This window comes from Melitaea cinxia, chromosome 13, assembly GCF_905220565.1.
Source record: "Melitaea cinxia chromosome 13, ilMelCinx1.1, whole genome shotgun sequence".
Lineage (NCBI taxonomy): Eukaryota > Metazoa > Arthropoda > Insecta > Lepidoptera > Nymphalidae > Melitaea > Melitaea cinxia.
This window is the reverse complement of record NC_059406.1, coordinates 2,081,395-2,094,867: the sequence shown is the minus strand read 5'-3', so window position 1 is coordinate 2,094,867 and position 13,473 is coordinate 2,081,395.

The window sequence follows — 13,473 nt, the reverse complement described above, 5'->3', positions numbered from 1 at the left end:
TGGCATATAAATTATGTAATGACTTTAGAAGTAGATAATAAAAGTTTTAAAGTAAAAATTTATTTTTTTCATTTTAGCGCATTCAAATAAAAACTTGTTTTTTAAAAAGGTTTTTTACTTTTAATTTATTTGTTACTATTGTAAATTCTTATTTTTTGACTGTTTTATATTTTTATTTCAAGTTCTAGTCATGTTCAAAAAACACACACATACACACACATTGTACACTTTGGTGATCTACAAATAAACAAATATACATAAAATTATATAATGCCTTATATAAAAAAATACCAAACCTTACGTAACACACACACAGAGCAGAGTGAAACGTACCTGAAACGAAAAAAAATACATTAATTTTTTAACACAGAAACAAATAAAAAATTTATAATTACATTTCATTAATTTCGTAACTTCTCGCTCGACGTGCTCGCGAACCGTGAAACATTAACCTTAAATTTTAATTTTCCTTGTAACACATAATAATAACAAAATAAAATTATCTTTAACAAATTTTCATTTATATAGTAATTTTAAAAATCAATATCAAAATAAAAAATTACTTCATAACTGTACATATCAACATATATATATATACACATATATATAACACTATCAACCTCTGTCCGTCCATAGTCCATTTACACGATAAGGAATCACCAACATACTATATACTAAAACCTTCTCCGAAACACGCTGCATCTTATGGTATAAATATTATTCCGATGGGTTCACTAGTTTTCGCAGTATATCCGAACAAAAAAACCGGCTCTCCATTTATTAGAGAGATAAATTTAATGATAGTATAAAATTTACCCAACATACAAATAAAATGTATTACAAATTAACTGATATGTTTTTGATGACGTTATTACATTCTAAATAATAGAAACGCAAATTATTTTCAAAGCCTTATTTCAATATGTAATTGTAAATAATAACCCACATAAATATATAAAGAAAACATTTTTACCGCGTTTCAGCATATATTTCCTGAGTAAATCTGAAAATAATAGAGTATTGAGACGTTAAAATGAAGTGTAAATAGGGTCTAAATATCAGATTGTTTTAAATCAGATAACAAGTGAAGCAGTAGGTATATTTTACGACGTAATAAACACTTTAACGGTGTCAGGTAAAAGATCGATAGCCCTTTCCGAACACACCCTCGAACAGCCCTTTGTGTCACTCGGGAGCTCGTTTTGTATAAACGTGAAATGTGACGTCACGTCGAGGAAACCGAGAAAAGTTATCGGCATCTAAATCCTAGCCCATGGGAACGTACGGCTCCCTAATAGATATAAAATCCGTGTTGGCATAATTCAATTTCATCTGAAACGGGCGATGCCGACTGGAAAAAAATTATGGCACCCCATTGTATTGCGGTGATCTATGGCACGGCTGGGAGAAAACAAAAACGTTAATAACGTTTACAACTTATTCGTGTTTATGAGTGAAAATGTACAGAACTGTAATAACTGCTCAAAATACGTATCATATTGTACGACAGAATTCACAAATAGACAAATACAAGGTGTATTTGTAATACAAAATAACGCTAACGCTATCAAATCACAACGTTTTAAAATGACAAAAATAAAGAGTTCTTAAATTTTATCATACAAATGAATATAACAAGTATTTAACAAAAGCGCTCATGTTCTGTACGTATTTTTGATCACGTTGTATGTATAAAAATATTTACCTCTGGCATTTAAATAACAATATTAGTAGATATAGAAAAAGGATACCAATTGTACACTCACACATACACACATTATATTACGCTCAAAATTTACATCTACCTTCATTACCCGTTTACTCTAATACACATGTTTCGTCTGTATTACGTTTTGTTATAATCATATTTCAAAAAGTCTTTAACTCATTAAATATAACGACGGTACTTTTAAAGATATTAAAAAAAACTGTTTGGAGCGTGTAAGCAAAGTCCTTTGATTCGACCCGTCCCTTTAACCCTGTCATATAACTTCCAGCTTCCATTGCGGAAGCCAATTTTATTTAAAAGGTTTTTCCATTTTTTTTTTGTCTTATTTACATTATTATATATATGAGTCAGACATTTTTTTTTGTTTTTCATAATCACAATATACCATCGAGTATTATAAAGGCAACTTGAATATAAATTAAGACAGACTAATAATATCTAAAAGTAAGATCCCTTTTGAACAAAGCTCCAGAAACAAACGGCGTCAAAGGTATTCATTGCATTTTTTAACCGACTTCAAAAAAGGAGGAGGTTACTCAATTCGACCGTATATGCACCGATTTTGATAATTATTTTTTTGTTAGAAAGGAGATATCCTAAGTGTGGTACCATGATAAAAAAACCAAGATCTGATGATGGGATCTCAGAAAAATCGAGGGAAAGAGGAAACCTTTGAAACTGATTTTGATGATTTTAAATTTAATCGAAAGCCGATCTGATTACAACTGTTGGAGTAATCTTTGATAATGCGTATTTACTTGACTAATTTTTCGTCCTATCCTACGTTATCCTACGTTATATTACTTGTCAATGAGGTCGGTTTTTTTTGTGCCTGCAAACACAATTATTATTTCATCTTATTACTTAGAATATTATAACGATGTATATATTTGTATAACTATATAGACAATAAACAAAATCAAAATTTAATTATTTATAAGCGACTTCAAAAAATGAGAAGGTTACTCAATTCGACCGTATATATATATATATTTTTTTATGTATGTTCGGGGATAGCTTCGTCATTTATAAACCGATTTTGATAATTCTTTTTTGTTGGAAAGGAGATATCCCAAGGGTGGTACCATAATAAGAAAACCAGGATCTGATGATGGAATCTTAGAGAAATCGAACCCTCGAAAATCGTAGTGACTATTAGTGCATTTTTTTTTCGTCTACTTATGTTGATTACTTGTCGATGTAATTGAAGTTAGTTTTTTTTCGTTTGCTAGCAAACACAATTATTAAAGTCCTACCAACGGTTCGGAAAGCAGATTTTGCAAATAAGACCGACAAGAAACTCTGCAGTTACCTTTATTATTTCAACCTCATAGAAGCTTAAGCAAATTACATTAAAACAATATAATTATGTGTATACTAACCATAGGCCTACCTATATAACAAATGAGTAAAAATAGTAAAAAATAAATAAATAGCACTCAAAACGAATATTCTGGTCTGCTTATGATAAAAGTTTAAATAGTTTGTACACGTAAGGCCGACGTTTCCGGTTGTTATCACATTGATAAGCTTCTGATAATAATCGTGGAGAAGTGTGCCGAATTAAGCTCCAACTACTACGTACAGCAAAAATCCTTTGCTTAAAAGCATTTACCAAATAATAGGAGACTTACATCAGTTCAGATGTAGACACTAATCTACTTTTACTTTACCGTATCGTAAACATTTAACTGGTATTACAATAATAAAAAAACGAGTGTGCTTTAGACCACACGACTGAAGTAAAACTTCTTTAGCGATAGGCCTGCACTGTGTCTTAGATATACGAAACGTAACTGGCTAGAAATGTATGCTTGCACCTCTCTCTGTTACTCCGTTCGCCTCGCCTAATCACACTTTTCGTAACGCTCTCGTCAAAGGTAACTAGGACATAAGTGTACATATACGGTAACTAGTATATAAGTGTAAATATAAACTTAGATAATAAAACTGACAGTAGGAATACAAAAAATATATAATATATAGTAATTAATATATATAGAAGTAAATTTAGTATAACTTTAAATTTTTGGTCGGTGGACTCACGTAGGATTAGAGATACTTTTTTTTTTTTTGATATCGCAGGGTAACCCATTTACGGGTGATATCCAGGATGCCCGGGTAGGCATTCCTAGACCGTATGTCGGCTTAGCACTTGGGGGTGCACTACCGACCAAAACCCCTGCGGGAGCCTTCAGCCGCTTTAATTGGAGGGTCCCGGATCTGCAGGCAACAGGATCCCTCCAGCGACAGGCTGGCCTCGGCGAAAAGACCAGACTTCTCCTCCATGGGACTGTCCGGCTCACCTCTGAACAATCCCGACGACGCCATGTCTAGCAGGACCGGGTTCCCATCCCGGCCCGACATGGGCACAGGGGCGTTACTGGAAACGCATTAAGTAGCGCCTCCTACGCACCCCCGTTCGTCGCCTGCGGACGGAGGCCTCGTCGGCGGCCCCCTCTCTCATCCGCTCGTCGTTCTCCTTCTGGGACATTACTGTCTCGCAGAAGGAGACCATCGCCTTCCAGGACTCGTCGTCGCCGAGCATCGCGGTGATAACGCTCGGCAGTGACAAGTCCCCTCCGAGGACTGTCGTCAGATCGCGACGTAGCGCCGCCCATCTCGGGCACACCTCGAGGGTGTGCTGGGCAGAGTCCACCACCGCGCCACAATCGTGACATTCAGTCGTCGGCTCCCTTTGGGCCGTCCGACACAAGTATTCACCAAAGCAGCCGTGCCCGGTGAGAACCTGCGTCAGACGGAAGGTGAGGGGTTTGCGCTTACGGCGCATCCACCGCTCAAGGACCGGGCGCAAGGCAGCCGTTACGCGTGTGCCATACGGTTGCTCCGCCAGGTCCTCCCCCCACCTTCGCATTAGTGCTTCTTGCCCCATCCGGCGCACCCGTAGGATCCCGTCCAACGTGGGGTTCTCACCGAGAGCCCTCCTACCCGAGACGTATGAGTAGGTCTCGGCAAGGACCTCCGCCACGAGTTCCCACGGGGGATCGCCGGCTAGAGCAGTAGTTGCAGCCCACGATATCGTACGGTACCCCCGGATCACCCTCACCGCGATGATCCAGGATTAGAGATACTAAGTCTAGTTTAATTAGTCCTCTAAGTTGCATGTGTAAGTACCAAGTTATCGAAACTAACAAACTAATATTGGAATAATAAAAGCACGGGCATTATGAGCCCGTGGATATATATTGTTATATATAAAAAAAAAAAAAAAAAAAAAAAAAAAAAAAAAAAACCGCTCTCGTCATGAATTCACCAGCTTACTCCCCAAGTCCAGCGTGCGTAAAGAAGTTTTATTTCAAAAAGTTACAATTACAAAATGGAAGTTTAGAGAAAGTTCATATATGCTTAGCTGAATAAAAGCATCGCGTGCTCCCGACGTCGACGTGACGGGGACATGACGTCGACCTGACGCCGAACGTGCGCCCGACGTTAGTACGTTCGCGACGTTGACGTTTCAGTGACGTCAAGATTGCGGTGAATGCGGCGAGCGAATTCGCCAAATATGTACCTGAACGTTAAGAGCCGTACGTAAATTACCGTGCAAGTCGAGTCCGCATATCGTTTCACTACAAATTTAATATACCGGTTGCCGGTACAAAGGCTTTGTGTACTACGTATTGCGTTACCGGGATCGTTGATATTGAAGCCAATATCACCGTCGTTTAGATAACTATGAATACTTCAAATAACTACTGCATCTCGTAATGGCTACAAATAGTTCCTTAAAACATTCCTCATCTCTATTAATCTTCATTTTAGTTTAAATTGCCACTACTTTGCTTACTAAAATAAATTTAAATTTTATACATAATTTATTACGCTTGTATCATTCGAAGTAATTTGTAAGATCGGCACTAAATTTAAAACTCCTATAAATAATGCAAATTCCAATTTTCGAGCTGTATCGGGTAAAACTTTTAGGTTGCTTGAAAATTCATTTGCAGTTTTCTTTAACGTTATTGCACATAACCCAGTTGAGCGTGCATTGCGAATTTTAACTAAGGAAGTGTTTGTAAACGTCCCAAGGTTGGGAAAGTCTATTTTCTCAGGTGAAGCGTACCTTTATTGGGAAAAATACTTTTTAGGAGTTGAATTTTCCACATTATTTTGTGTGGGGTTGACGGAGATCGTATTTATTAATTATATTTTATTTAATATTTCAGCTACACATTATAGAGTAAACATGTATTATTAAATACATGATCAATGATCTTACTCATTACTGACTTTTAAAATTGAACATGTTTCTTTGAGAGCCTTTTACATATATATTAAATGTAAATTACAAACGAAATAAAGAAATCAATAAAAAACCAACACCTAATAATCAACAGCCCTCGCTGAGCGTTCTAGAATAGTGGTGTGAGTTGTATTAATGTCATTGGGAATGTTCGATTACGGCTCCGGAGACCGGGTCGATATTTTTATTAATACAAATACTCCTTGTGGGTTTCGCCACCGTACCTCAGAGAACATGTAAAGCCGTAGCTCTAGGATATTTCCACAGAGACATAATACCACCCACAGCAGTGCAGTATACAGACAATATTTCACGTACAAAACATAATGTGTCCAGAGGCTCTGTCGTATTATCAAATCGATTCTATTATGTAAACGAACACATGCTATCGCACACAACGATAAATTAACGAATTTATAACTCGTAGCAAACCGACTGAGTCAATAGAGGCTAATTCACATCACATTACTAATGTGCCTCGGTCAGGTCATTAGCCTGCATCGCTATCACTATTATTAGCTCGAGGCAAATCATTTCATTTGTCAAAATACCAATTCCAAAATAATATTTTAATACAATAATGCGACGTTACGGCCTTTTTGAGGAAATATCAAACAAATACGTATTGGTTTATTGGTGTCAACACGCTGCGTAACAAAACACATCAAAATAAAATAATTGGACTCTATAATAGGAAATATCTTGATTAAAATCTAAAGCTGCCCGATTAGGAAAGTACCTCAACCTTAAAAAACTTTACAGCTAGCTAAATAATGCTGAATTTAACTGAGGTAGGGCACAACAGAAAATATCCTGCTGAAAATATGGAGCAGTGATTGGAAAAATGATTGTGATCCTAGATGTAGGCCTAGCTTCAAAGCAAGTTTAAAATAATGTTAGAGACAGACTTTGTGTAACCGCAGCGGCAAGTTCGAAATCAAATCAAACAGTTCGTTTGCAAATTTAATAAACAGTAGCAAAACTACATAATTTAATTATTTCATAAACGTTATAAAAGCGCGGATACTTTTATTCTATTATTATTATTTATTTTCCTAAAAAGTCCGTATTTTGTCTTTGTGCGTGAGCTAAAATATCATAAAGCAAAACATGAATACTTTCAAAGAATTCTACGCTTCCGTAACAAAAAACTTAATTAAATAACAGCCTCGTTGATTACAAAATCCAATGCCTTTACAGGTACCTTTCATGTTTTGTTAGTTGCAAGTTAGTGAAAGTATTTCTCATTTGTTGGCAGAGGAAAAAAAAACAAATCGAATGCCGCACGTGTCGTCCTCAATCTCTTTTAGCTCGCGGTCTCGAAATAATATTTCAATTATGCCAGCCCACAGGCGAAGACGAGGGTTTTGTATTTCATCTTGACGACTCTAGTTGTCAATATAAATAAAATTATGAATAAGCATCAATAAAATAGTTACGCATCTAACTCCTTGACATTATTACATTTAATTACGATTAAAATAACGTACATGTATACCAAATAAAAAAATCAAGACGTGGCAGCAAAACATGAAAATCAACAAGTGGAAACAATCACATTTCGTAAATCAGCAATAAACCATTTAGAGGCTTCGAACCGCAGACCGCTTGTTAAATAAAACCCGAACTCTGCTTCCAACTGTTGAACAAAACCGTCAGATGTCATTGAAGTGACAGCTTTATTTCAACGCGAGTTGCGAGTTGCGAGCTAAGAGTTGATAGTTACGAGTCGATAGTTACGAGTAGTGTTCGATGTTGAAACTAACGTTCTGCTGTACGGGTCCAAGTTGTATCGGAAAGTCGCCCGAGAACATGATTTGAACGCACCGAATCTAGCGGTAACTTCGTCTCGTGGATTGTGGCATTCGCTAAATATTACATACGAGACCTAGTTACAACTACACACGGTCTAACCGATTCTAAGCTCTGTGAATCGCTCGAGTTTTCGAGCTTTAGTAAGTAAGCGGGTAATGTAACAAAGCAGACGCTAGACCTTGGATATATATGGAACATGAAACGAAGAGAAGTTTTAGTTCTCTCATAATAATTGCCACAGTAACTGCTAGATTTTGAAGTTCCAGTAAACAGTAGAAATTTAGGAAATTTACAAAAACTGCATGTCTCAGAAGAAGTGCGCTGAAAGCCGAAACGTGGCGAATAAGGAAATTTACCGTTAGTTACTGACACATATAATAAAATTGTAACTATAAATAAAATTATTTTTAAGCAGCTGATCTCTGTAGGTGAGAAATATTCAGGAAAGAAAAACTACAAAGTATTTTTAGATTACATTAGTACATTTTGCCCGTATCGATCAAAAGCTGATGTACGAAATTGAATGCAATTTTGCAGCTCAAATCCTGGAAATGTATCTTAAAATTTGGTGTAGGTTTCATATTGATACATCGTCTAGACTACTATAACAGACTTTATAGTCTACAAAAATTGCAGTGAGATCGGAACGCAGTCGTTTAATACGAGTACACATGCGTCAATAACAGACTAACGGCCGAACCCAATATTCAATCGAAAGATAGAGATAGGTAGTTATCATCGACTGCTAATAACTAACTATCTATCCTTTGTAGTTGTCCCAATAATTCGCATAGGGGACTACTATCTCCAGTTAGCTGTAGATAGACCGGCTACCTGAGCTCTTCCTTACATTCCAGTATACGCAGCGTCACAGACGGCCTCAGTTATGTTACACAGATGTTTTGTAGTATTTAAATTTGTCATACAAATTTTATTCATATTAAAGTAATCTTGTTTTATAAAAATATGGACAAATTAATTTTTACACAGACTTTTTAATTTATAATAAATGATATTATTTTAATATGGAATCCATGGTAAATCTAGTAACGGAACGTTTTAACACGACACGAAAAGACGCTACGACGCCATTACGCATTATTGAATCGTTGTTTCGTTTGAATTTGTATAATTTTTTTACAAATAAAAATTCAAATTATACAAATAATTGCAAATTATAGGTACAATCATTCACCAAATTGTTTGTTTTATTCACAAGATGAGTAAAGTAAGTATTATTTCACAAGAAACATATTATTTTTATTCAATTAATTGTTGCAAAAGAGCAATATCACTTGAACTGCTACTTGAACTTGAGTCTGCCATTATTTTTCACTCGAAATTAATTTTATTTTAAACAAAGAAAATACTTTTTCAATTAATAAATCTTAGTTATCCCCCGAAAACTATAGATCGGATATTGTTGTTACTAAAGATAACCAACGTTACTGACAGATAGAACTCTATTATTATTGGGACGCTTACACTGTCATTTTCATACGAACTGTTATCTCTAGTAAGCTATCCTCCCTCTCGTCGATAGACAGCTTTGAAGGATAAGATTGCCTATCGTCGACAAGTTTATTGGGTCAGTAAAATGAATGATAGATAGATATTTCTGTCTCTAGTAAGACATAACCAGAGATAGATTGAATATTGGGTTCGGCCGTAACAGGTAGAGCCATCCGGTTGTTATTAATACAAACTCGACAGCCCACTCTGGAGGAGCTGGAATGGTGCACACACATATGCAAACAAGCGTGTGTGTACTTAGCCTTTTTTAATGAAATTGCTATAGTTAAGTTTCGTATAAGTTTCATGTTAATTATTTTTATTTTATTAATTTTCTTTTTTTTTTTAATTTTTAAAATTTTTTGAATTTTGAATTTTTGAATTTGTTTTGATTTTTTATTTTACTTGATGATTTTTTAATATAATTTTGTTTTTTTTTTTATTCTAAATGTTGTTTTGTTGTACTAACCCAATATGGACTTAAAATCTAGTCTGAAATAAAGTATTATTATTATTATTATTAATACTAGTGGGGTCCAGTGATTGAAATTCGACCATAATTAATCTAAATTATGAGTTTGAACATTATTAAGGTTCTTTAATAATAAACAAATGAGTATATATGCATGTATGTGTGAAATACATCATAGTGTGTCTATTTTTTTTTTTTTTTATTGATTTAATGTATTATTATGCACAATTTTAAGAAAATATTAGTATTCTGCACTCCTTCTCTATATTAACTAAAAGTGTGCAAAATTTAATACTCCTCCGTCCGCGAAATTTTCGTAAAAGAGGGTAAAAAAAATTTGCTTCACGTATTATTATATAAATGTAAGAAGGACCTTACTTATCTCCAGTACATTTACAGGCCGTATAGTACAGTAGATTTGGTACAGTTTTTGCTTCATACTAACCAACATAAGATCAACATTAACAAATTTTACTGGATATTTATTTTTGATAATCGTATGTATTTATAGAAAAATAAAATAAAAAAATAATAAAAATTGTTTCATCAGTAAAACCCAATGTTGTTTGCTAACTCCGCTACACATTTCAAACAGGATATTACGAAAGAGAGCGTCTGATTAGAAGTTTGTTACCGAGGTTTAACGCTCACTGCGCAGATAAGGAACTCTCAACAACTATTTAGCTACGGATCGCTCCTCATATTGACCGAATGAAGATACTTTGTATTACGTTGTTTCTTTCAAAATCAAAATCAAATATTAATTCCTTTAAAAGCACTTTTGATTTGTCGGTTTCCAAATTAAAATTATATTTGTTTTTAATGAATTAGTTATAATTAAAGTGAAGGTACCACCAATTTTGAATGTACATTCTGCAGAGAAGAATCGATAAGAATCTACGAATTAAATAAACTTTGCAGTTAAAATACATTTGTGTTTTTTATATATACCTTTAATATCTAACCAGCACTTTGGTTAATACAGTTCACTTGAAAAACTATATTTACCTTATAAATTCCAAACTGAATAATTTTTGAAACTATGCTGTACGGTTTTAATATATTGTTGTATAAATATTTGGTAGAATATATGAAAATTCCATTCATTAAATATTTGTATCGAGTTAAATGTTATTTATTTCGTAACAAATAAAACTACGACGGGTACTAAATTGAAATTACACGTGTTTCCATTTTATATGGAATTTTTGGTAATCATGATTAAATACATGAAAAAGAATGTATATATTTTATATATCATTCAAAATCAAAAGTATAGCTGCCTTATAATTATAAAGAAATAATATTTTTTGACCCAGATACAAGACACACACATAAAAACAACATAAAGAATGAAATACATAGAAATGTTGAACTTACACTATCTAATTTTTATAACTTAAACAAAAAACGAATGAGTAATATGAGAAGTTAAATAAGAATGAATAAACTCAGTAATATAACTTAATGTGAGAAACTCCGCGGAATAAGTAAACGCTGCTTAAGGCTAGTTACGAAAGCGCTTCGTACTGAACAAAACATTTTGATCAAAAGCATAAAAAGCTTTGAATTTGTAATAGATATTTACACAGAACGACATATGCAGAACATCTGCAACAATATACGAACTGGGGATAAAATATTAGAACTTTGTTTGGATAAATTCTATTAAATCATTTTCCACAGATTGTTTAATTTGGGATGAAAATTAAGATAAGAGTTATCATCAGTCAGATAGTTGTTTGACACATATTCAGAGAAATATAACTAAATTATTATAACAAAAGATTTGATTCATTGTTGCATAATTTTTCGAAAAACCAAATCTTTAATAGTATGGTACCCAACAATAAATATTAATGATAACATAATTTGAACCTCAACAATCAAATATAGGCTGCGCTATAATTTTTTTTTTTTTTTTTTTATATTCACTTAAAAATTCAAACAAAACCAGATAAGATCCAAATACGGCAAAACATTGTATCGTTTTGCAGCACAATGTAAGTACAGAGCTAATCAGAGCTAGCAACTTTCAAACAGTATTAATTAAAAATAACCACAGCTTCACGCTCCGCGCTAATGGGAATCTGTCCGAAGGGATAGCAAACTATATCGCGAAAATGCGCACACCGAGCTCGAAGATGCTCTGGATTATTATTTCACTGCAGCGGTTGACAATTTTCGTTAAATTGTGCAAAATTTCACCAACGTGATAACAAGTTTATTCAAAACTAGCATTCTTGTGGTCTTCCTTCTCAGAATTGTTATAGTTTTGAGAAAGCTTTATTATGAAAAATATTGGTATTGTTATTTTGCTAGTCTTTATATACCGTTTAATACCAAACACTAAGTACATTTTCTAAAATAGTCATTTAATTTACGTAGAAAGGTCGTAGCATAGTAGTATATCAAAGGCATTTTTACGGATTCATCCCTTCAAACGAAATTTCGCTTTAATTAGTTGGATGGCTTCTCACAAAAACAGGATTTTTATGCATGGCAATAAGAACAATAATTACCATTCTCTTTGTGATCGAACAGGAAGGTCGTAGTTCAATGTTATTAGCTAAATGTATTCCTTGGAACATTCGAAAACAAAGATTAATGCTAAAAAGCGTTTTTCACATTTGATATTAATGTAACGAAGCCATTACAATAATTGGTCGATGAATTAAAATAAAAAGAACTAGTTACACACACATGACTACGAACATTTTAAAGAAATTCAAAAAGCTTAAACCTTGTATTTTTTTTATTTTTTTTTTTGCATTGCCGCTATAAAGCGTTACAAGCTGGCAACGTACGAAATGCTGATAAAAACGAGAAACGATATTCGACAGCGAGTTTGTACTTACGTATAAAAAGAAAAGTGTCGGTTGAATCCGCAAATTGTAAATCAAAATGTTGCCGTATATTTCCCGAGCAAACTTTTAATTGCGGTTCCAGTTATACTGTTTATGTCTGTGTGAAAATCATGTTCAAGTTTAATGAATTCGGTACAGAAAATTTTAGTATTCGTAAAGTTCTACCTAATATATGTCATAAGCTGAGCAAATAAACACAGAAATTGAAGGATAACAGCGTCCGGCTTTTAAGTGGCGCTGGGAGTTGGAATAGCTCACGCTGCGTTGTTGCGCTCTGATAAAACAAGCGAGCAGGATTGTCTGTAACGAGCTCTTATTAATAATACAAACGAAGATTTACCTTAGTCGCTGTGAATTGCTAATATTTATTCTTTACTTTAGTCAAGCAATTTTCGAATTACTTCACAGGACTCAAAACAACATTTTGAGTTGATTAGGTTTAATTTAATTACCGTTTTTTTTTTTTTTTTTGAATGTAGCGAAATTCGACAGATTTTTGGGAATTCCGTGAGGTCATAAGCCAAATTTCCGATACCAAAGTCGACAAATTCCTGTTACGGTTGTACAAACGCTCGTTAGAAACGGAAACGGATACCTCTGAGGTTGATCGGATTTCTTAGCAAGACATCTGTATCCTTAATATAAAACAAATATGAATAGTACTTGTGACAAAGCAAAAATTTAATATTAGTTTGTTTATTAATATAACATTTTTGTAGGCTGTATACTTTTTCCTTTTTAAATCATTGTTAGTATTATCTTTTTATAGTATTTATGTTTGTATTGCGATATTATGGACTGTACGAACTTATGCCAG